Below are 22389 nucleotides of genomic sequence, written 5' to 3'. Positions count from 1 at the left end.
GTAAGCACTTGTGGCCGTCTCTACCTGCCCTGGGAAGCAAGCTGTAATCCTGCCTGCATGTCTAGGCATACCCCTTTGCTGAACTTTCCCCTCTTAAAAAATTGTTTGTGAACATGTAGTATCTCTTTATCTTTTCACAGGAGTGTTGTGCGGAGGAAGATGGTCACTGGGATGGAAGTGTGTCCCCTGTGTGCTAGCTGTAGGATTAGTGAGAGGTCTGCATGTACGTGTGTGAACTTCAAAATACTGGGAAAAAAATCTGTGGTGCACCTAGGTTTCAGGGTAAATTCTTCTGGTAATGTTAGGCTGACTTATGACTGAGCACAGCTGAAAGGGCTGGAGACAACACTGTCTTAGAGAGGCTTGTGCTGCCCATAGAATAGCGCTGCAGCCTTTCCTTGTTAATCTCTCTTTGCTGGAGCAGTAATGAAATCTCAGCTTGACTGGTGTTACACTAGGCAGAAAGAGACCCACCAGCTAGGTCCAATGTTGTACGGATGCAGCATTAGTAACTCGTACCTGTTTGCCTGTCTTCGCCTCTCTATGTCTAGAATTGAAGAATAGGGACTGAGAGGAAGAGCCGTAGGCAGCCATCATTGCATTGCACCCACTTCCAAAGTCATGCAGTCAGGAAACAGATCTGCTTCCACTTAGTGGAGGGTCAGTCTCAATGAAGTAACGTATTTTATGGTGGAGAAGGCTGACGTTTGAACCCAACATAGTTGTTGCACTGCCCAAGAAAATACTCTGTCCTCTTGCTTATGGTATTAAGTAAAAGCACGCATGGGGCCCCATCGCTGTTGAGGGACTGGGGTTGTGCTTTGCATTGCTCAGAGCCCATCACAGTCCTGCTTTAAACAGTGAGCAGCACAAATTAAGATGGGATGAGGGTGGCAATGAACACAGAGGAGAAAGCTTGCTGAAGTAAGGCTCTGCTGTATACGCTGTAAAATGCTGTCTTTTCCTTGAGTCTTTTTGTAAGTTTGTGACACCGAAATAACTGCCTTATTACCTGCATCCCTCCCCCTGCTCCAGTAAGGTAAAGCTACCTTTCCTTTCAAAGATGATCAAATTGATACGTATCTAATAAAATGGTGATAGTTTGCTCTCAGCTTGTATTTGCATTTGCAATCTTCTACTTGTGTTTCAGACACCAAAAGGAGCTCGTCTACTCTTTGAGCTGTACAATTTAGTCTAATAAAAGATACCACCACTACTGCAATGCTTTACGGAGAGCCTCATTCATCTGAATTCCACTGGGGCTGAGCTTTGTTCTCTCTTCTTTTGGGCCACAGCTAAAGTAAGGGCACTGAAACAGAAAGAAATGAGTCAAGCAGAACCCACTGCAAACCACTTACTTCTATCATCAGTTTGAAATGATGGGGCTGCAGCCCTTTCAGTTCGTGTTCTTGGTGCTTGGTAGCAATGCGTTGACAGCCTGAGTAATCGCTAAAAGCCTTGAACATTTTTTTTAGAAAAATCCATTGCAACTGAAGTGACGTTGGTTTGATGTGTTAAACTACTTGCTGCCCTGCTATGGTTTGCAGGACCCTGGTGGGTATTTCTGAGAGCTGAATAGTAAAATACAGACTAGATGAGATGGTAGTTTTGCATGTATGTGGACGTGTATGTATAAATACATTTAATCACAAAGAGGGAAGAAAAAAGTGACAGGGAAGATAGTTTTTCATTCTCCACTGTGTGGCCATAGTATGTATCGTGTGTCACACATACTGTCTGGCACCTGAGGAGAACAGCAAAGATGACAGTTGTTTTAGGACCTTGGCTACAAACAGAGCCCAGGGCTCTGGTCAGACTCCTATTCTAGCCTGTGGGCTCACAGCTGCTTGGGTCTCAGAAAACTGCAGCCAGTTGCTAAAATGTCACAGATAATGGGATCAACCTACTGGATGCTTGAGGTGTCCAAGATTGCATCTGCGCAGGCAGTCGAGCATTATGGCAGCTCTGGTTTGGAAGCTGTGTGCCACGCTGGCATAGCATTGCATCTGAGCCAGCTTGTTGCTCCACAGGGCTGTTTTCTAATGGGCTGTGCTGCGTTTTGGTGACTGGGGCTGGCTTATGTTTGTCTTTCCAGCAAACAACACAGAGGCATTCAGATCTGTCTGCACTTGTTGGAGCAGATGGACATGCCCTAAGGCTGTGACTGAGCAGGAGCCTGCCTTTTCCCTATAAGCCTTGCTCTGTCAGATTAGAAAAAATTGCTTTCTCATGTGGAGCTCTGCTTCATTCTTTCAGCTTAAGATAAAATCTGGTTTTGGAGTAGGCTAGCTGAGAGCCAGTTCCTCTGCTTGATTCAGTATACTGAACACCACACTAACACAAGGCTTCCTAAGTAAGTAAAGCTGGTGTTATGCTTACCTTTGTCCAAATGGTACATGGGTTGTGAGGCAGCTCTTGTAAAAGCCATGTTTCTGGTTTCAGTTTCAATGAATGCACAGGGCTCTTTGTAATTCCTGTTTCATAACCTTTCTCCTTCCCCAGAATCTCAGCAGTGCAGCTCCAGGAGGGCTGACTGGGCATGATCTGCAATGTAGGCTGCCTGCGACAGTGGGAGCTGCTAAATAACCTACATAAGGCTTTTGACAGATTGCTTATATTAAACTTCAAAGATATAATAAAACAGGGATCAATGGCTTTGAAGTCGTAGAGTGATGTGGTGTGTGGCCTGGATGTCATGTTGGGAGTCATATGCTGGATGGATCCTCCACTGTGGATAAAGACTGGAGGCCAATGGTGAGTGCAAGTGCTCTGTGTCCTTAGGGGAAACCTTCCCAGGCATCTGCTCCAATGTCTAGCTGCAAAAAGGGATCCTTGAGCCTGGCTGCCCTGTGTGCATATCCAAACACAAAGTCATGTTTCCTCTCTGTTGCTTTTCTCAGTTTCTAATGCTGGGCAAACTCCAAGACTGCAGTTTACAACTTGTGACTTATTTCTGTTGCCACTGAATTACAGCTGCCTCTGACAAGTTCATTTCATACGCACAACTGAAGTGTGAAGGTGCAGCGCTGCTTTCTTTTGATTTCATATTTGTAAGCTTCTGTGTCAGTGGAACCCAGAACTCTGAATGGCTACTGGCTTAGGGAGATTTTTAGTATGGAAATCTTATGACCCAGTATATTTTGAGTTGTGGTGAGGGACAAATTTAAACTGAGATTACAGGGCAAAAGTCCAACAGGAAAGGCAAGATGTGAATACTTAGGGGCAATCGTGCTGGGAGAGTGGATTGCCTCCACTCTGTTGCAGATAAGATAGTCAAGGGCTGCACAAAGTCAGTTTTTCTGTTTCATACACTCATTTTAAAATCTCCAGCTCTTGTGGTTTCTTTTCCTCTCTTGAGCGTATTACTGGAGACAACAGTTTTGCCTACTCAGTTCATGTGACTATAAAGGATATCTACTTTGACTGTTTTTTGTCTAGTTGGAGAAAACTACCCTTGCCTTTAATTCGTAGCACGTTTTTCCTCAGCAAATTGTTGCTGCAGCAGGATCATTTGTGAAACGGCATGTGTGGAAGGACAGTTCAGGTCTGGAAGGAGACTCTGCAGGGTCTAAATATGAAGTCACTGCAAAGCTGCTTGTGACACATGTGGCACAGAGTGGTTTTGTGTATATAACTGTGATCCTCCCTCCATGACAAAGTACTGTTCCCTGGGAAGAAATTTCCTGCAGTTTTGTATTCTACAAGGTTAAAAAAAATTAATTCAACAGTATGTGTAAGTGCTCTCTGGGAAGGCAGAACAACATCGTAGCTTCACAGACTTAAAGCCTATCAGCATTACGATCATCTTCTCTGACCTCTGTAAAGGAGGGGCCATGTTTATCCAGTGGTTCCTGATTTGGTCCCATAGCTTCTGGGTGGACTGAGCAGTGTCACTGAGTGTCAGTGCCACACCGTGAGAGGTCTTGAAATGACAGCAGAAATGACAGCTTGCTGCGGTGTTGCTTTCTGCTTTAGCTGTTGTGCTAAAGCTGCCCAATGCTTTGGCATGACCGTTGCTGAGCTGCACTTGGTGTTTGGCTTCCCATTTTGGCCCAGAAGCCAAGCTGGTGGAGAGGCAGAGAATGTGAAGCCTTGGTGCATTGCTAGACTTGAGATTAAAAGGCAAGGTGTGCATGTTGCTTCTGCTCCATGGTCAGCCCATGGGGTGAAGCCAGCTCCTCAAAGAGAGGACAGTGCCTGCTGGGTGTGCAGACAACTTCATGTCAGAAGTGATGAAAGAGGAGCTGAGCAACCTGCTACCTCCCTGCTAGTGGGGGCATACCTAGTGGAGAATGTCCTGCTCCAAAGCACATCAAACGCAGGACAGTTCTTCAGCAGGATTTGTTCAAACACCATTTCACTCTGGTATGGTTTTCTTCACCAAAGAAGTGTTTGTCATTTTTTTTTCTCTGTGAAGGCACAGAACAGATGAGTCTTGCCATCCCTTCTGCTGGGGACTACAGGCCATCAGCATGGCCTTGTGGTGCCCTGCTGCTCCCCAGTTAAGTGCTCCTCTCTGCTGAGCTGGCAAGTCACCGGCTAATTGCCAAAGCTCTTTGGAAGGGGATCCCTTTCTGTGCTGATAATCCCTCGCTTTCCTATTGCTGCTTATGCTGATCAAGGATTAGAATCATAGAATCTTTAAGGTTGGAAAAGACCTCTAAGATCATCAAGTCCAACCATCAACTCAACACCACCATGTCTACTAAACCATGTCCCGAAATGCCACGTCTACACGGTTTTTTAACACCTCCAGGGATGGTGACTCCACCACTGCTCTGGGCAGCCTGTTCCAATGCCTGACCACTCTTTCAGTGAAGAAATTTGTCCTACTATCCAATCTAAACCTCCCCTGATGCAACTTGAGGCCATTTCCTCTTGTCCTATCACAAGTTACTTGGGAGAAGAGACCAACACCCACCTCACCACAACCTCCCTTGAGGTAGTTGTAGAGAGCAACTTGCAGCTGACTGGTTTCTGTACAGAGAGGATGTGCTTTGACACCTTTGCTTTCGATTGATCTGGTGCTGTGAGTCCCAGAAGGTCCCCTGCTGCCACTGGTTATGCATGGTTGCAGCTTAAGGCTTTGCATGGACATGGGTTGAATTTTGCTCCTTCTTCTCACCTGCCTAAGTTTGAAGAGTATAGGATGCTCCAGCCTGCAAACGAGCAGTGGTGTGTACCAACAGCCATTATGACAGTAGTAAGGAAATCCTAAAAAATATCTGTGTGCCCTTCTGTAGGACTATTTGATCTACCATGGGTTAAAGCATCTTGCTGAATATAAGGCAGTAAAAACTATGAGCAGATACTGAGTAGCACACATTCAACAGTTCGGTGGAAACATGCTCTTTCTTAAACTCCTTAAGACACTACCACTTATGAATTGTTGCCATGAGCATTTTTAAGATAAATCAGACAAGTTGCTACTCAGGAGCGTGAACTGGTCCAATGGCTGCATTTGCCCAGTGTTGCTGCTCTTTGAGGCTTTGCAATGTAAAGTGGAGGCTGCAGGCAGAATCCCTTTGGCAGCATGTTTGTTCTAGTTCTTCCTTCTGCTATTGATTTTAAAGCTTTACCATTAATTGCTTCTATCAAGGTCTGCATCCTTTTGTGGTTATACTAGGACCCTTCAACCACTTAAGTGCAGCAGACTGATATTGAGGGAGCACATTTGCTAAATGATAAAATAATGGCACATTTCAGAGCAGATCAAACAGCAGGATACTTCCTGGTGGTGACATCGGAGCATTTTGCCAGGCACAGCACATGAGATAGTGGCTCTGCATCACCTTAACTTGACCTTGCATGCTGGGGGGGAATGTGGGGGGAGAGGGCTGGGAGCTGGGTGTCTGCTATGTCTCTGAACATAAGCAAAGCAGTAAAAAATTAAAAGGGAGAATAATATATGTCTTTCATAGCAAGGGCCCTTAGAGACCATTGCTATTATTTAATGACTTTAAGAAATGCCTGGACACCTTTTTAAGCACAGTCTAGACTAAAAAAAAAAAAAAAAAGAATTGGAGGATTGATATAGGAGTAGAGGGTGGTGCTCTAAGGTTTTGTGGCTGGGTGGTCTCCAGCTTGCAGGCAGAAAAGCTGCATGCTCATCAAAAGACTGTCTTGTCCTGTCTTCACATCTTCCATTATTTCTGTCTGCAGCTTCCCCCTTCCCTCACCTCTTGTTGTATGTGTGTTTCTTGGGAGTGGAATCAAGTGGATTGTATTACTCTCTGCCTCTAGCCAATTCTTAATTGACCTAATTGCTACTGAAGAGTATGGAAAGTTTGAAAGCAATTGTGAAGAAAAGAGGGGAAAGAAAAAACATTCTTCTGAGGCTGAGGTGTCTTGTGGGGAGAACCTGCTGGATAAAACCAATGGGATAGCAATGCAGCTTGTGTATTTTACTTCTGGTAGTGTTGCTGTTTCCTTTTGAGTGATTATAAGACATGCTTATTTGGGGACTTTTCTCCTTAGATGGCAGACATAAAAGCAGTCATTACACCTAGAGAAGCCCTGATCTTGAGAAGCCAGACTTGCCCCTGCACTGAAAGGGAGATCTGGACACATCCTTGGACTGTTTTTTCCTGGTTCTGACAACAAAATGATTTCTTTGGCTATAGTCTTATTTTTCCTTGCAGGAGGTGCATTGGTGGCTTTTTTGACTCAACACACTTAATAAAACTTGCTTTTCAACATTTCTTTAGGCAACAGTGTCTTGTAATATTGCAGCAGCTGGAGTTCACATCTCCAAGGCTAGGTTTATTTATACTGCTACCTGGAAAGAAGAAAACCTGTCATAGCTTCCGCAGTACATATTTCACTTCACTGAGAATGAAATTTTAAAATTGACTTGCCTTTGAAATCGAAGCTGGCAGAAGTGGTGGAACAAAGATCGTGTTGGAAGAGGGAAGGGAGAAGTGAATCAGGCAGCACTGCTAGCACAATGTTTACAAGGTTAGTAGTGATGCGAAATGAAGAAAATCACTCTGAGAGTTAACTAGGTTTAGGTATTAATCAGGAATGTATCTTGCTGGTAAGAGACTAGTAGGTCAAAATTATAATAAAAACTAGATTTTTCTCAATGCTTAGGACAAGTGTTTTCCAGCACTTCACTCTTTCAAACGTGATCATGTTAAAATCAATATAGAATACTTGGAGAATGTGAGAAGAAGAATTTTCTTACAGTTGTACATAGATACTTATTTAGGACTTTTCAGAATAAAAAAAAAGGAAATTATTATTAAAAAAGCAAGGGGGAAATGATTGAAAGTTGTGGGCATTTGAGGAATCCACAGCTGGTAATTTATTCCGTTACACTGTTGGCAGTATATATAAAGAAAAAGAAAAAACAATCTGGATGTAATGATATCTCTGTGCAGCCATTATAAGGATGGAGACTACAAGTAGTATTAGCAATTTGCTACCAGACATGTGGTGAGCAAATTAAGCCTTAGTTCATCCTTATAATCTTCAGTTTGTTGTCATTCTATGGCTACTGCAATTTGGGGTTACTGGTGGAATACAAAGTTGCTTTGGTCTCTTAATTTTCTGTTTAAATAATATGGTCTTGATGGACCTCTGCGGCAGCTTGTAAGTAGCCTGGCCAATGTTTGTTAAATATATAAGAAATCAAGATAAAAAAATGCACTGTACTTTTTAATGTCCTGTTTGTGAGGGTGAATCCAGGCAGGCAGACAACCAGGAGAGAAAACTGTTTACTCCTACTAGAAAAAGTGAAACTACTGGGTTTTGTTTAGTACACAGAGCATTTTATGTTAAGAGTATCAGATGTCTGTGGTATAATCAGCTGTTCTTCCCCATGTTCTCCATGCAATACCTCCACAAGAACTCAAACTCTAAGTTCCCTGCAAGGTGAAATTTATTTGAATTTATTTTCATATTTGATTAGGATGCAAGCTTTTTTTTTTTTTTTTTTTTTTTTTTAATCTTAAGGAGACAAAAGCTTTGTATTTATAAGAATCTGCTTTTTAAAAGCTGTCTTTTTTTAACCAAGGTACCCTAGATAAGACTGTACTTGTTGCAGGGGAAACAATACTGTGCTCTGGAGGTTTGTCTGACTGATAGATGTGGCTAGAAATGAGCCTGTAGCACTCTGGGAACTGTAAGGCACAGGAGAAAGCTGTAACAAGGCACTCGTGCATGCTGGAGAGTCTAATTATTCTGTCTGAATGCAACTAAAGGATTTGATTAGTATATAGGAGGTAGCATAGCAGTGGAGTCTGCCTGATGACTCTTGATTTTTAATAAGCCCAGAATAATGAATTGTCTTCAGGAAAATATTATCATAAATTTATTTCCTGTGAAGAATTAAGGAATTAAGACAGTGTGACCTGGGGCTTTCATTTTAACTTGTTTTAACTTACTCGAGCCAGAGTCTCTTCTGACTCTTGGTATCTATGTTTTTTGTTGGTTTTTGGTTGGTTGGTTGGTTTTTGGTTTTTTTTTAAGTTTCTTTGCTGTCATTGTCAAGACTACTCAATATTTTCACAGATACTCCTCAATTAGCCTTTTTTATGTCAGTTATGCCTGTGGAGCTTTTCTACTGCTGATGCAAAAGTGTACATTCATGTCTTGTGAAGAACCATCTCCACCTCATGCCCTGCCTCTCTTTGGAAAGAAACACTGCTGCTTTTTCTGGGAGATTGCCTCCTCCTTTCCCAGGGAGCGAGAGTACAGTTTTGGTTTTGCATCGGTTCAGCCTCATCCCAAGGGTGTGTGGCTGCTGGAAGAGAGGAGGAGCTGGTCTGCATTGACTTTTAGTGTCCACAGCAGTGAGAACTGGTAGTCCCTTGGGACTGTTGCAGTTTGGGTGTCATGGGAAGTACTGGCTCCTTTGAAGGCAGTAAGAGTTTTGTTCTTGAAATCTGATTTCTGGTGGAAACACTGTCGTGCTCTGCCAGAAGAGCTCAAGAAAGGCTCTGGCACTCCCTAGATCAGCTCTCAACACCAACAAGACAAGGCTGAGTGAAGACACTTGCACTAAGATAAAGATAAAAATAAAATTGAGGGTACACAGTAGGAGTTGGAAATTGTCCAGGAACAAAATCCCTGGCTGTTTGGTTGTGAGAGCAGTAGTCACAGGGAAAAATCACTGGGAAGGTGAAATGTCTTGAGATTGTTCAGGGTTTTCTGAAGGAGTTGTTCAGGGTTTTCTGAAGGAGTGGGGAACATAAGTCTTCATTAAAACTCCAGGAGAAAAAGAGTACAGATAATCTGTTTCTAAGTTTGCAGAGGATAGAGCTAGATGTAGTGTGACTGCTGCACTGGGTTGGAGATGCCATGAGACAAAAACCCTGGTGATGTGGTGGAGGTTTTTAGGAACTGGTTGGACAAGCGTTTGCTGGGAGCATCATCATCATCCTGCCCCAGGCAAGCAGAAAGATGAGATGACCCCTTATGATTCCTCAGAGCCAGAGAGATGAGATGACCTCCTGTGATCCCTCCAGCTTGTTACTGTGTCTTCCTAGAATGGGTGGACACAGGATGGGAGGGAACGCTGCGTGTTGTGGCAGTGGGGAGTGCAGGAGTGACTCAGAGTCAGCTCCTTTCCCCTGCAGGTTTAGGTGCTCCATCACCCCGTGCAGGATCTGGCAGTCCCATCCTGCAGCTATAGGTCATCTCAGAGGCTTCCTTAAAGGCTCTGGGACCCTCTGAGCTCCCTGCTGTGGTGGAATGAAGCACGAGATACATCCTTCACATTGCTGGTGAGGAACATGGGCTTTGAGACTGTAAGGGTAGAAATCCTGCAAATACAAGATGTCCAGCAGCTTCCCTCCCTTCCAGAGTGAAGGGAGCTATAGGGCGAAGAAGCATCTTCTAACTGTTGTACCCCATTTGCGGTTGTTTTGGGCACTCCAGTTGAACAGGGCTGGTGAAAAGGCTGTGCTGGTGAATAGGGTCTCAGCAGTGATGGGGCTGGGAAGATGCATGTGCTCTCTTACTGCTCTGCAGAGACTTAGTCCAGCTCCTTCATGTCTCTGTATGGGGTTTTGTTATTGTGGTCCTTATAAAGTACAGGAAGGAATGTACTTTAAAAATATTTATATTTTTGGGTAAGTAAAGTGAAGTTATTTGTGTGCAAAAAGGACAGCTTGCCACCCCATGTGCTTGTTTTAAATTTTTGCCATTTGCTATTTTTTGGCATTCATGGACTGTTATGCCAAAGAGTGACTCCTATGAGGAAACAACTCACAGACACCCTCACAGTAGAAAACTGCTCCTCTGAGCTATTCAGACTTGTGGAACACAGGATCAATTTGTGAAATAATTCACTGAAATAACCCCCACGAAAGATGCTGACTACCAAGTCATTTTTCATGGCTGTCCTGATGCACCTGTTTTAGTTTGCTAAGCGCTTGTTAACCTGAAAATCTTTTTTTTTCTTTTTTTTTTCCCCCCTATACTTATGACAGAAAGGAATCTGTGTAGTGTTACTCTATCTATGGCTGGTCTTTCGACCTACCTAGCTCCTGCGTACAGTAACAGCAAGGTGCCCATTGCCCATAAATGCATAAAATTTTTGTTCTTGTAAGACCCATTTTCTTCTATTGTCTTTTCTTCAGGAAACAGTCACAAAACAACCCAGCTGAAAGCACAAGGTAATTTCTCAGGAGGCTTCCTGTGAGCTTGGCCAGCCAGGTAGCTGTATGCCATCTCTGGCTTGTAGTATTGCTTCTCTTTTTTACTTGCTTTCCTAGGCAGCAATATGATATGATGTGACCTCTTAAAGGAGTCACAGCCTGCAAAATCTTATCCCTTGCAGAATAGAGTTTTACTTTCCCAAGGGCTCTAGATGTATTTGTGTGTCAGTGTGAAGTTGAATATTGACTAATATAAATTTTCTTGTTAAAGGATGGCATTATTAGTAGTTGGCATGCTCACTTCTGATCCAAACAAGAAAAAAAAAAGCGATAGCCAGAGGAAAATTTGGTTTATTTTCTTGTGGTGGATTTGTAAAATCACCAACTCTGGTTGAGCATAGAGGATTTTTGTGATCTGCATATGGGAATACATGATCGTGCTCCTCTGAACTCACTGAATTGCCAGTTGGTGTTGGTGTTACCAACAGCTACAGTCAATAGCAAAACTCTCCTGACAGCAGTTCCCTGCTTGCTTCTGGAGATAAGACAGTTTTTTAAGGCTGACATGCAGCACATGAGAACAGGGATGGCTCGGGCCACTTGTGTCCTGTGAGGAAGATGCTGCATTTCCAGAGAGAGATAGTTTAAGTAGCATTTTTACAATACATACTAATTAACTGCCCTAGAAAGCCAAGTTATGACAAAGGCCCATTCGCCACTGCCAGCTGGAGCAGTGGGAGATGTCCAAGGAGTCTCTCAGCACCGTGCTGCTGCTGCATGATCCTCATGGCCCCCGGCTTGTGGCAGATGCACAGTAACGTTCCTCTGCATGAGACTCACCCTCTGCTTCCAGCCAGGCCTCTGCCCATCAGGACTGCCCCCTCGGGCTCTCAGATTCGTTTTGTTGCTTCCAAGCTTTCTTTACTTTCTGCCTATTTCTCTTGGCAGCACACAGATGCATGCAATTGTGTTTCAGCCCACTTTAAATCCCTTGTGTTTGCAGCTGTTTCCCAGAAAAAGACCTAAATCTTTGGTTTGAAGGCTTTTGTTCCTTAGGCTCCAGTGGTCGGTGATTTGAGCAGTGGATTCCCTTATTTAAACTACCCTGTTGCACAAAGGAGCTTGTTTTCCCTAAATGGATGGAGGAAGGATGACTAAGGCCTCTCTGCTCTCACAAGGTCTTTCTGTTCTTATGGACAGAAGAAGGCTTGGAGGTAGTTACGTTCTATTGCAGTACAAGTATAATTAGATTCTCCAACTAATCTTGAATGAAATGCTAGATTAATTCTCACTGCTGTATTTTCTCTGATCCATCAAGTATTTATTTAATGTTCCTTTTTAAATAAATGAAGAAGTTCCATGTATCAAAGACATGAGATTCTTTTTTCCATGAATGAAAAGTCCTGAATATGGTGATGAAACATGTCTTCTCTCATAAATGTTGCTACTACTGCAAATGGAGGTTCAAGAACAGGGTATGTATGTTTGATGAGTGGTGATGACTGGGTTTAGATTTGGATGAAGTTTGCTTTGAATATACAAATATTAAGGTATGGGCTTTTTCCAGTGACCTTTCTTTTTAACTTCCCAGTTAAAACTGCATTGATTACTGGTCTTCTGTAAGAGCCATTGCTTTTCTTGACCACTAAGTAGTAGACATTGGCTAGTTTTATTCAGTCTAAGTTCTATGTTTGTACATGTGTAGACGATATTGCCAAATCACCACCATGATGGTAAAAAAATGTAAAGATCAAATTTTTGCTTCAGTTGTTGCAAGGCATTTTCCTACCTCTAGAAAACCATCACTGGACAGAGCTGTGCGTACCAGTGCTTTAGCTTAAAAGCAATCACCGCATCTCGCAGAACCATTGGCAAGGCAAGGGCACCTCATATGAAAAGTGATTGTACAATTAAATGAGGATTTTCCCTGAGATTTACTGAGATTTTATTACTACCATATTGGTTACCACTAAGTATAGTTTACACTGCGTAGTTGCAGGATTTTTTTAAAAGACTTAAATCTGTTTGCAAGCATGTTTTACTTATGCTTTTAAGAGAGATCAGACAGGAGGTAGCTGTTACCTCTATTGCAGCCTTTTGAAGTTTTGTAGGATAAACCTTGTTGAATAACCCATAACATAAATTTACTATAGACTAATTGATGTCTCTCAGTTTGTTCTAATAGAGTCTGGCTTGACAACAACATAGCAGTCTGTCTTTGTATTTCAAATCCTTGGTGCTCCTCCATATTGAAATTTATATTGCTTGTGAAAATTCACTAACTGGAACCAGATAGTTTTCCTCATTGAAAGTACCTGCCTGCCTCCAGTGGGGTAGGTAGCATTGCAGTCAGGCTGCTGGCACCTCATGCAGGACCTGGGAGCGTGTTGGGCTGCATTTGGGTTCCCTGGTAGTTGGGATCAGGGCTGCAAATGTCCCATGCTTGGATTTCTCCCTGCAGCTCGAGCGCTGACTCCCACATCTTCCTTTTCTTTTAGAGAAATCACTTTTGTTGCTGAGTGCTCGGGACCTGGTGTCATGCATACTGTTAGTGACTATTTCTGGTGCCCATCATGATGGGACAGCATTTATACTGCAGGGGGTGATTTTTGGTTTGGAAATAAGTGTGTTCAAATAAAGAAGTCACACTTTTTTTTTTTTTTTTTTTTTTTTTTTAAATCTGGAAAAGGCAGCTGTCATGCTCTCACACCCACCCCTGCGATGCTGCTCACAGGCCCCCGGAACGTGCGGTGTTGAGGCAGGGCGAGTAAGCCTCTCTGCTGCCAACACCTCCCTGCTCCCAGTGCTTGAGGTGGCCCTTTTGGTAGTACTCCACTTCTGCAAGTCTTGATGGATGGTCTGTGTGGCTTTCCTGAATGTTGCTCAATTTAAAGCATGTCTTCAGGGTCTTTTTCCTGAGGGAGTGTCACCTTTAGGAGATGCTGCTGTGGGAATTTTCCACCCGCCAATGCTTTATGGAGGGACAGGGTAGGGTAGCTCAGCTGTGCATGCAGAGACCACAGAAGAGACACTCTTTCCTTCTGTTTAGAGGCTGAAGTCTTTAATGGCATGGGATGATACAGTTAATATGTGGTCTAAGCTGAAATCTTCCTAGAATGAGGATCTTTCTGCCTGCTGAAGATTTGCTGCAATAAGTTTTGCCTGTCCTGTTTCGTAGCTGATGTGGCAGAATCTATAGCGTGTTGAATAACAGGGGCTGCGTTTCCTCACCTCTACCCAGGTTCTGATCTGATGGTATCAAGCCAGGGAAAAATTAACACTAATAGGTATGATTGTTTTCCAGAGTCAGAAAGTTATGTTACTAAACAGTTTTGCCTCACTGGTTCAACATCTGTCTGTGTGAATAATTTAAAGAATAGTTGCCTGGTTTCTGGATACTGCCTTTGCAATGGTCTCTGCAGTCTGAAGGGAGGCTATCAGCCACCACCTTCAGGTGTGCCAAATACTAATTTCACCTTGCTTTTACTAGGAGATGTAGATATCTGAGGCTCTGAGAAGCTTAATTGAAAAGGAAGTCATTGGGCTCAGTTCTTGTGGGACGTGCGGTATGTCTGCAAAACTGATGATACTGAATATTTCACTTGCCTAGATTAGCAATATGAAATTTCTACAGTAGCAGCAGAACTTGCAGCAAATTTCTGTAACTGAGAGCCCATACATTATTGTCTATGGCTAAACCAACATTTTAGGAAAAATAAAAAAAGTTATAAAATAGAAGCAATGTACATATGAAATATGAAATCCTTATGGTGCTGTTAGTAGGAACTGGGCGCCAAAGAAATAGAGCAAATGGAAGTCATTGGTCCAAATGCATAAAGCAATGATGTCACCATTCTGATGGCCAGTATCCAAAATACGTTGTTCTGGACCAGCTCAATCCTCTACTTGCCAAAAGGAGGCATATTAGGGTTTCACACTTAGTGTGGTGCAGTTGTGAAAGTGATTCAGGAATTGCTCTGCAGGAGAGAAGGCAAACTGCATGTTAAATGGCAGCTCTGCTTCAAATGAAGTTTTAGGCCAGGGTAAGCATGAAGTGACATACCATGTAATACATTTTGGCAAGATACTTGTCCTTTACTAAACCAAGGTCTTTTTGCAATTGAAATAAATTGCACATATAAAACCAAACAAGCCAGTTCTGATCTAGGCACATGCTGAATGCTTTCAATTAGGTGCTCAGTGCCTTCCCCTTCATCACCTTGGAGCATCTTCTAATGTCAGGCTCTAACTGGTGTCAAACCAGGATGAAACGTGGCTTTAGAGAAAGAGTGTAAGCCAGGAAATAGGTTCATCAATAACCATACCTTTCTCAGTATGTGCTAGGCATGCAAAAACCAAGCTTCCCTTCAAAAGTCTTAAGACAGGCATTTCCAGTCACAGATCATTTCATAGAATCATAGAATCATTTTGGTTGGAAAAGACCTTTAAGATCATCAAGTCCAATCATTAACCTAGCACTGCCAAGTCCAACCACTAAACCATGTCCCTAAGCACCATATCTACGCATGTTTCAAATACCTCCAGGGATGGTTACTCAACTGCTTCTGAAAAGCTAGGCCTGTATATATTTATGTGTGTATATTCATATGCAGATACTTCTTATACACACACGCACTCTTCACACATATATTTAAAACTGTGTATTTATATCGCATGGCATTTATTTCACAACAACTTCCAAATGCAATATTTTCCCCCCTTTTGCCAGTTTCCCTCTCCCATATTGTTGTCCTGTCCCTGGCTGCCTCAGCACCTATCCAAACATGTCTGGCATGTACTTCACCTTGGGATTTTCTGGACTGAGGTTCAGTCCTGGTTTGTAGCCTCACTTCTTACCTTTTCAAATCTTCACTGATGACTCGTGCCAGGTCTGTGACCTGTTGTTATCTTCTGAGCTGCTTACTTCTGGAAGGAAGGGATTTTGTGTACTCTGCTTGATCAGCCTTGGGCTAGTGAAGACAGTATATCTGCACTAAGGAATTTGGGTGTTGTGATGGTGAATGTAAATTGTGGTTGTCTTTGGCTTAAAATGAGTGTAACTGGTGAGAATGTGTCTCTCTTTTTTTTTTTTTTTTTTTGAATTTTATTATTCCAGTAGTCAGGAAGTCTCAGGAGTCACAGACCCATGTTATTAATTCATACATGGAAGCAACAGTGAAAGCTTTTGCTCTCCTCTTCCTCCCTGTTGGACTCTGTTTCAAGCTTGTGAAGTTGCACCTCCTGAGTGGACTTTGTTGCCTTTGCTCCGAAGAAAGACTGAGCAACAACAATTAAATTTTGCTTGGTTTGATCTTCAAACCCTGAACTGACCATGGTTCACTTGACGTTCCTTGCAATGCTTTAGGGACTCTTTAGACCTTCAAGCTTGTAATGCAGTTGGCATGAGCTTGGGGATGTGAGGAGTACTTACCTCCAAGTTGAGCAGAGCACTTGTGTGCCTATCCTATTTTAAGATTACAAATAGTTGTACTACAGTTGGTGGGACTATTGGCAGTCAATAAGCTACAGGCGCACTGCAGGTTTAAACCCTTTGTGTGATTTGGAGACCACTGTTTCCTGTAGCTTAATACACATTTTAATTTTGGACTGATTTTAGCAGGGTTTGAGGTTTTTTTGACCATTTTCATAATATCTCCTTGCAGCAGGAAAAAAAGTAGTTTTATCAGTTACAACTATTAGTAGTGTAGTCAATATTTGCAAGCTAATACCGGACAGTTATTATTCCAGAAGGTGTTTGCATACTTAATAGGTCATGAAGAGGAAAAGAACACAAAAGAAACCCTATCCAGTTTGCCTTTTCTTGTCTTGTAGTGGTTCAAAATCCTTCTGGCTGTTAATTGTCTTTATTTTAATCCGACACATGGAGAGATGAAAGTATGAACAGAAGTCCACCCATCCAAGATTGAGGCACAGCCATTCACTATGAGCTCTGTCAAAGAAGAAACTGCTATAGCACACAGTGGCAAGGCAAACAATTACCCCCTTTTTCTTTATATACCAGAAATGTGTGTTTAAAGGGCTAAGCAAGTGATAATGATTCTGCTTGAACACCCACACATTGGCATGAGCACTCTGAGGGAAGTCGGGGTGGAAAGGGAAAGAATTCATTGCTTTTGAGGACAAAAGTGCTACAGATGAATTAAACTGTCAGCTCCAGATTTTGTGCATTTTTATTTAATGATTTTTGAAGAAAGGAACATGAATTGAGGGTGTAGAAATGCATCTCATTGGTCTTTATTTAATTTATTTCATGCCCCCCATTTCATAGGGGCCAATAAGAAGGCTGGAGAAGGACTATTTACAAGGCTATGTAGTGACAGGACAAGGGGTAATGGGTTTAAACTGAAAAAGGGTCGATTTAGATTAGATGTAAGGAAGAAATTCTTTACTGTGAGGGTGGTGAGGCACTGGAACAGGTTGCCCAGAGAGGTTGTGGAGGCCCCATCCCTGGGAGTGTTCAAGGCCAGGTTGGATGGGACTTTGGGCAACGTGGTCTAATGGAGGGTGTCCCTGGGCATGGCAGGGGAGTTGGAACTAGGTGATCGTTGAGGTCCCTTCCAATGCAAATCATTATATGATTCTGAGTTTTCTTTTTGTTTAGAGAGACCTGTGCTTTTATTTCTTTGAGGCAATTCTGAAGACTATGCCTCTAGTTTTGGGGCAGTCTAAATATCTTAATAAAGCATGTAACATTGTGTACTCAGGAGCACCTGAACCCAGTTGTCAAACTCTACTTTTTAATTACAGGCCATGTACTGTGTTCATCATGAAGATCATACTAAAGTTCTCAATTCTCCATTCCTTTTCTGTTTAAAATATTAGAGGGCACTTGAATGAAACACTCTTGCCCATTTTCATTCATGTTGCCATGAACTGAGTGGTAATGATCTTAGCTGTAAAATAAAAGTTTACAGTCCATATATGATTACTTGTTATTTTGATAGGTCACCAAAATACAAAAATTTAACAAAGTATTTAAGAAATCTATAGCTTCTTTTATAAAAGTGAAAAATGTGTGCAATATTCTTGTTTTCTAGTTGGTGTATAAGAACTAGGAGTGGACAACAGCTGTTGTAATGTATTCAGTGGTAACACTGGTAGGTGAGATCCCATTTTGTGTCTCAGCTAGAGTGAAAAAAAAAACACCTGTATTCGAAACCAGTTTTTTCCTTGTCAGAAAAGCTGAGATTTTATGTGGAAGCAGATGCCTTTGGAAAAATTTGCTGTGACAAGAACTTTGATCCTGCTTCATGGAAAAAAATAATCTCAGGAAAGCCTTGTAAGTTAGGAGCGTTAATTCCTTTTTATAGGCTGAGACTACTAACTTTTATACTGAGCACTTCTTCACCCAAATCTTGCAGCGCTTCATTTTTCTAAGTCAAAAGAGACTTTGAAAGGTCTCTGGAAAATTGTGTAATGATTTAGATGAAAAGTCTGTTTTGTCTCATCTAGCAGGAAGTATGCTTATCAATGTGGCTGTTAAATGGTGAATTTTCTAGGGAGCACTACGTGTACAAGTTGATGATCTTTATCCATAAAAGTGGGCTCTTAGACATGACTCATAAACCTGTCTGTGATTCTAATGTGCTTTTCAGTTTTCAATAAATGAGTTGTCCAATGAGTTAAATAGGCCCCCTCATGCTTTTATCTATATCCAATGTATGGTGTTAGTCCTGTGATAGGTAGTTACATCGCACATGGTGGACAACAGGTCAGTCCTACAGTGGCTGGTTCAGGAGTAAATGTTATAGGAGCAGATACTAATTACAAAGATTATATTTATTAATATGAATACATATCTTCCACTTTTTTAGTTCTTTGGTTTTCTGGGAAAATTACCACAATGTTATCAAAAATAATTTCCCCCATGTGCATGTACTGTGTTGATTAACAGGTTTAATGACTTTCAGTGTTTTTATAGCCTTCTAAAGTCTTATCTGTCTTCCTGGCTTTTGTGCTTTTCCTAGTCATTTAGAAAATCCCAAAAGGAAGACAAAACAAGGGCTTTTGAGACAGTGAAGTGAGACAGCTGATTAGACCTAAGGAAGCTTCGCAGTAGATAAGCAGACTAGGTCAGATATGTAGTAAGGACAAAGATTAAATAACTTAAAAGGATCATTCATTCAGGGGTACAAAGCATTTGATTGGAAGATTTATGAAACTTTTAAAAAAGCATGCTCAGAAACATTTGGATTAATAAATAACATGGCTGAAACACCTGGATGTCTTCAGTTTATAGTTTGCTCTTGAAAAATGGAGAGTTCACTGAACTATGAAGTTCTGAAAAGAGGTTTTGTTTATCTTCTGCCATCCCTTTCCTTTCTGCATGTAGGATTTTGTTTTGTTTTTGAATAACCAAACCAATATTTTTGTTTTCAGATTAGTGAGCTGCAAAGAATGAGAGATGATGATGTTTTTTTTCCACAGTTTGCACATGCTTTTCAGCAGTAGATCTGTGCTTGTCCACATCAATAATATAGTGAGTTTGTGGGGTTTTTTCCTCCTCAAACCACATCTCCAGTTGTTTACCCACTGTGGTTAGGCTTCAATCACATTTTTCAAATGTTATTGCTGATGTTTTGCCTCTCATCCCTGCCTTAATGGCAGTGAGTGCAGAAAGTGCCAAGCAACTTCCTCCGCAAATCTGTCTTTTCTGAGTCTGTCAAGCAGTAAGATGGGCAATGTCTTATCTCAAAAGTTGCCTTTCAAAAGGCACATCAACAGGATTTTGCATAAGGACTTCCCTTTGAATTTAAGGAGCAAGTATCAGGTACAATTTCACCTCATTGGCTGAGGTAGATGCTCTACATAATAAAAGATTTTTGCAATTCTTTAAAAAAATCAAGTTTTGAATAGAAACTAGATAATCTAATTTTTAAAGGCATTTTAATTTGGCAAATGTGATTCCTTCCATTCCCTCATCAGCCCATAATAATTTAGATAGATGGATATTTCTTACTACAAGCTGATCTCCTTACCTGTTGTGTTCCCCATGAAGGTCCTAAAACCAGACAGCAGGTAAATGCATTAAATCCCAGAAATGACTCAACTATCTGAAACTGAAAGGAAAACATGTGCTGCCACCAGTGACCTTTATTAGTCTACCAAGATGAATTGTGTATTTTTTCCCTCCCTCCATGACAAACACAATGTGAGTCATTAAATCTTCCATTGCAGACAGAATTGTTTTGTGGAGAGATACTTGCCATGGACAAGGTTTAACGTATGTGTTTTTTAAGGGAGTAATGACCTACACTGAGAACTGTGTCTTTGAAATGACAGCAATCCCACCTCTTCATAGCTCACTGCACTTCAGTGATGTTAGATCTGTTCTGTCTTTATTTGAAAAAGATAATATCTCTAAGAAAGGTATTAGCTGTGCTTAATCACCACCTGTATGTTTTTTGATGAGGATTGCTCAGCACATAACATTATACCAGGCAAATTACATTTATGTTAACTGCTGCGGCATCAGCAACAAATGGGCAACACTTGCCTGATGATCTGTACATGTACACATTTGCACATCTGCATTTGAGCTGTTGACTCTGCACTTCTCTCATCATCGGCGAAGGAAAGCAAGTGCTCAAAGGGTATCATGACTCCCTAAAGCTGATGTCTACAAGGGTATTTTTTTTTTTGTTTGCTCTAAAAGTAGTCAAGCATGACTAGTGCTTTAGCTGTCTAAATTATGTGGACTTGAATCCCACTCTACATGTTACTATTACCCAGTATTATTACACTGGGAATTCTGGGGTGTTTCCACAGACTGCAGTTCACTGAAATACTTTTGCAGTGTTGCTATCACTTCACTTCAAGAGAATCTTTTCATAGCTAAGGTTGCAGCAAAAATCATAGAATCATGGAATAGTTTGGGTTGGAAGGGACCTCAAAGATCATCTAGTTCCAACCCCCCTGCCATGGGCAGGGACACCCTCCACTAGACCGCGTTGCCCAAAGCCCCATCCAGCCTGGCCTTGGGCACTGCCAGGGATGGGGCGTCCACAGCTTCTCTGGGCAACCTGTTCCAGTGCCTCACCACCCTCACAGTAAAGAATTTCTTCCTAACGTCTAATCTAAATCTACCCTCCTTCAGTTTAAATATATTATATATAAATATGATTAATATAAATATATACATAAATATAATTATATACATGATCTTCCCTGTCTGAGTCAGATTACTGGATATTGTGCATAACCTGAGTGAGACCTGAGTCTAGGCACAGGTGAAGCAGGCGCTTACAGGCAGCAGTGCTGAGCCATGGTTGTTCACATTGATTTATGCAAGCCAGAGAGAAGTGTAGGGGAGTGGGCATGGTTCTGGAGATGGGGCACAGCTGGCCCTCCGACCCCTTCACCCCAGGGTTTTCCCATGCTCTCCTTCTCACCCCGTCGCTCCTGTCCCCTACCCTACTCCTGAAGCCAAGCTCTTGCCTCATAACTGGGGCAGATAAACTGATTTTTACTGACAGCACGCACCTGAGTATGTGATTTGAGATGTGATTGAGAAACAGCATTTAAACTGTTTCCTTCCTGGCACCATTTCTTAATATTTTTCTGTTTTTCAGTATGTATGTACTACTTTGCAAAGCCTGGGATGTAGGACATTTCTCTTGTAAATCTAGGGCAGCCTTTTTTGTTGCTGTTCCTTTAAGGGATGTTGATGCTCTGATTCACTTTGTAATGAGCGTAGTTGAATGATAATGTGCATAACTGTTTTCAGGTAACTATCCAGACATATTTCAAATGTTCTTCAGTACCTTTTCAACAGATAGGAGTTGTACGATGGTGGAAAGCAGGACAAATGAGCTTCCTCCTTTCCTCTGCAAATGAGTCAGAGCTTCTCTAAGCTGGCAGGCCTCCTCCTGCTGATAAAAGTGAGGCCATTCAAGCCTGGAAAGGGAGGAATGGTGCTTGATTTACAGCACTGTTTCTCTGTCTGTCTGAGCTTGGGTTTTTATTCACTTGTGTTTTTTAAGTCGAAGGAACTCCTAGCCTTAAAGAAGTCCAAGGACTCTTTTTATATAGTGTTGTCCTCGTGTTGTTTCTGACAGATAACCAAGAATGATGTTACCAGTTTTTAATTATTTCTTATACTTAGTCCCCCTCATTTTATTTTCTTGCCAATGTGTGTGCATTTCTGAGGGATATTTGTTGAAGGATTCCTTGCTGTCTTGCAAACAAACCAGATGTAGTCCAGGGATCACTGCTAGAGAGATGCTGGTGTGAATGATCATGCATGGGACTCTTTGCAGCAGTCGGGGATGAATGAATATCAGTTAGTGGGTTGCAATGTATTTACACAGTATCTGCACTACCGGTGTGCCTGTGAATAGCTTTGGGGTGAGAAGTGGGAAGAGCTTGATTTATGGTAAATTGTTCGTTGTGTTCTTCCTACACTTCCCCGACAAGAAACAGCAATGTGCATACCATTTCTTCCCCATATCTATCTTTCCTTCTTTCTTTCTTTCTTTTCTTTCTTTCTTTCTTGATAACTTGGCTTCTCTTTTATGATCTGTCTTCAGCTTGTAATTTCATACATACGTGGTCAGAAATATTTTATAGCTCACCAGAGGGAGGGAATTCATTGTGCAGTGTGTTGGGAAGAGGGAGGTGGAGAAAGGGACAAAGAAGAAAGAGGTATTGGAATCTCACCTGTACAAGAAGCTCCAGCTTTCTCAGCTGCTATAGTGGAGACATAAGGAGAAACAGATTGTTGTTGCTTTTTGCCATCTGCTCAGTATGCCACAGATAGCTTTTA

Source organism: Balearica regulorum, chromosome Z (assembly GCF_011004875.1).
Source record: "Balearica regulorum gibbericeps isolate bBalReg1 chromosome Z, bBalReg1.pri, whole genome shotgun sequence".
Taxonomy (NCBI): domain Eukaryota; kingdom Metazoa; phylum Chordata; class Aves; order Gruiformes; family Gruidae; genus Balearica; species Balearica regulorum.
This window is presented reverse-complemented; position numbering follows the sequence as displayed.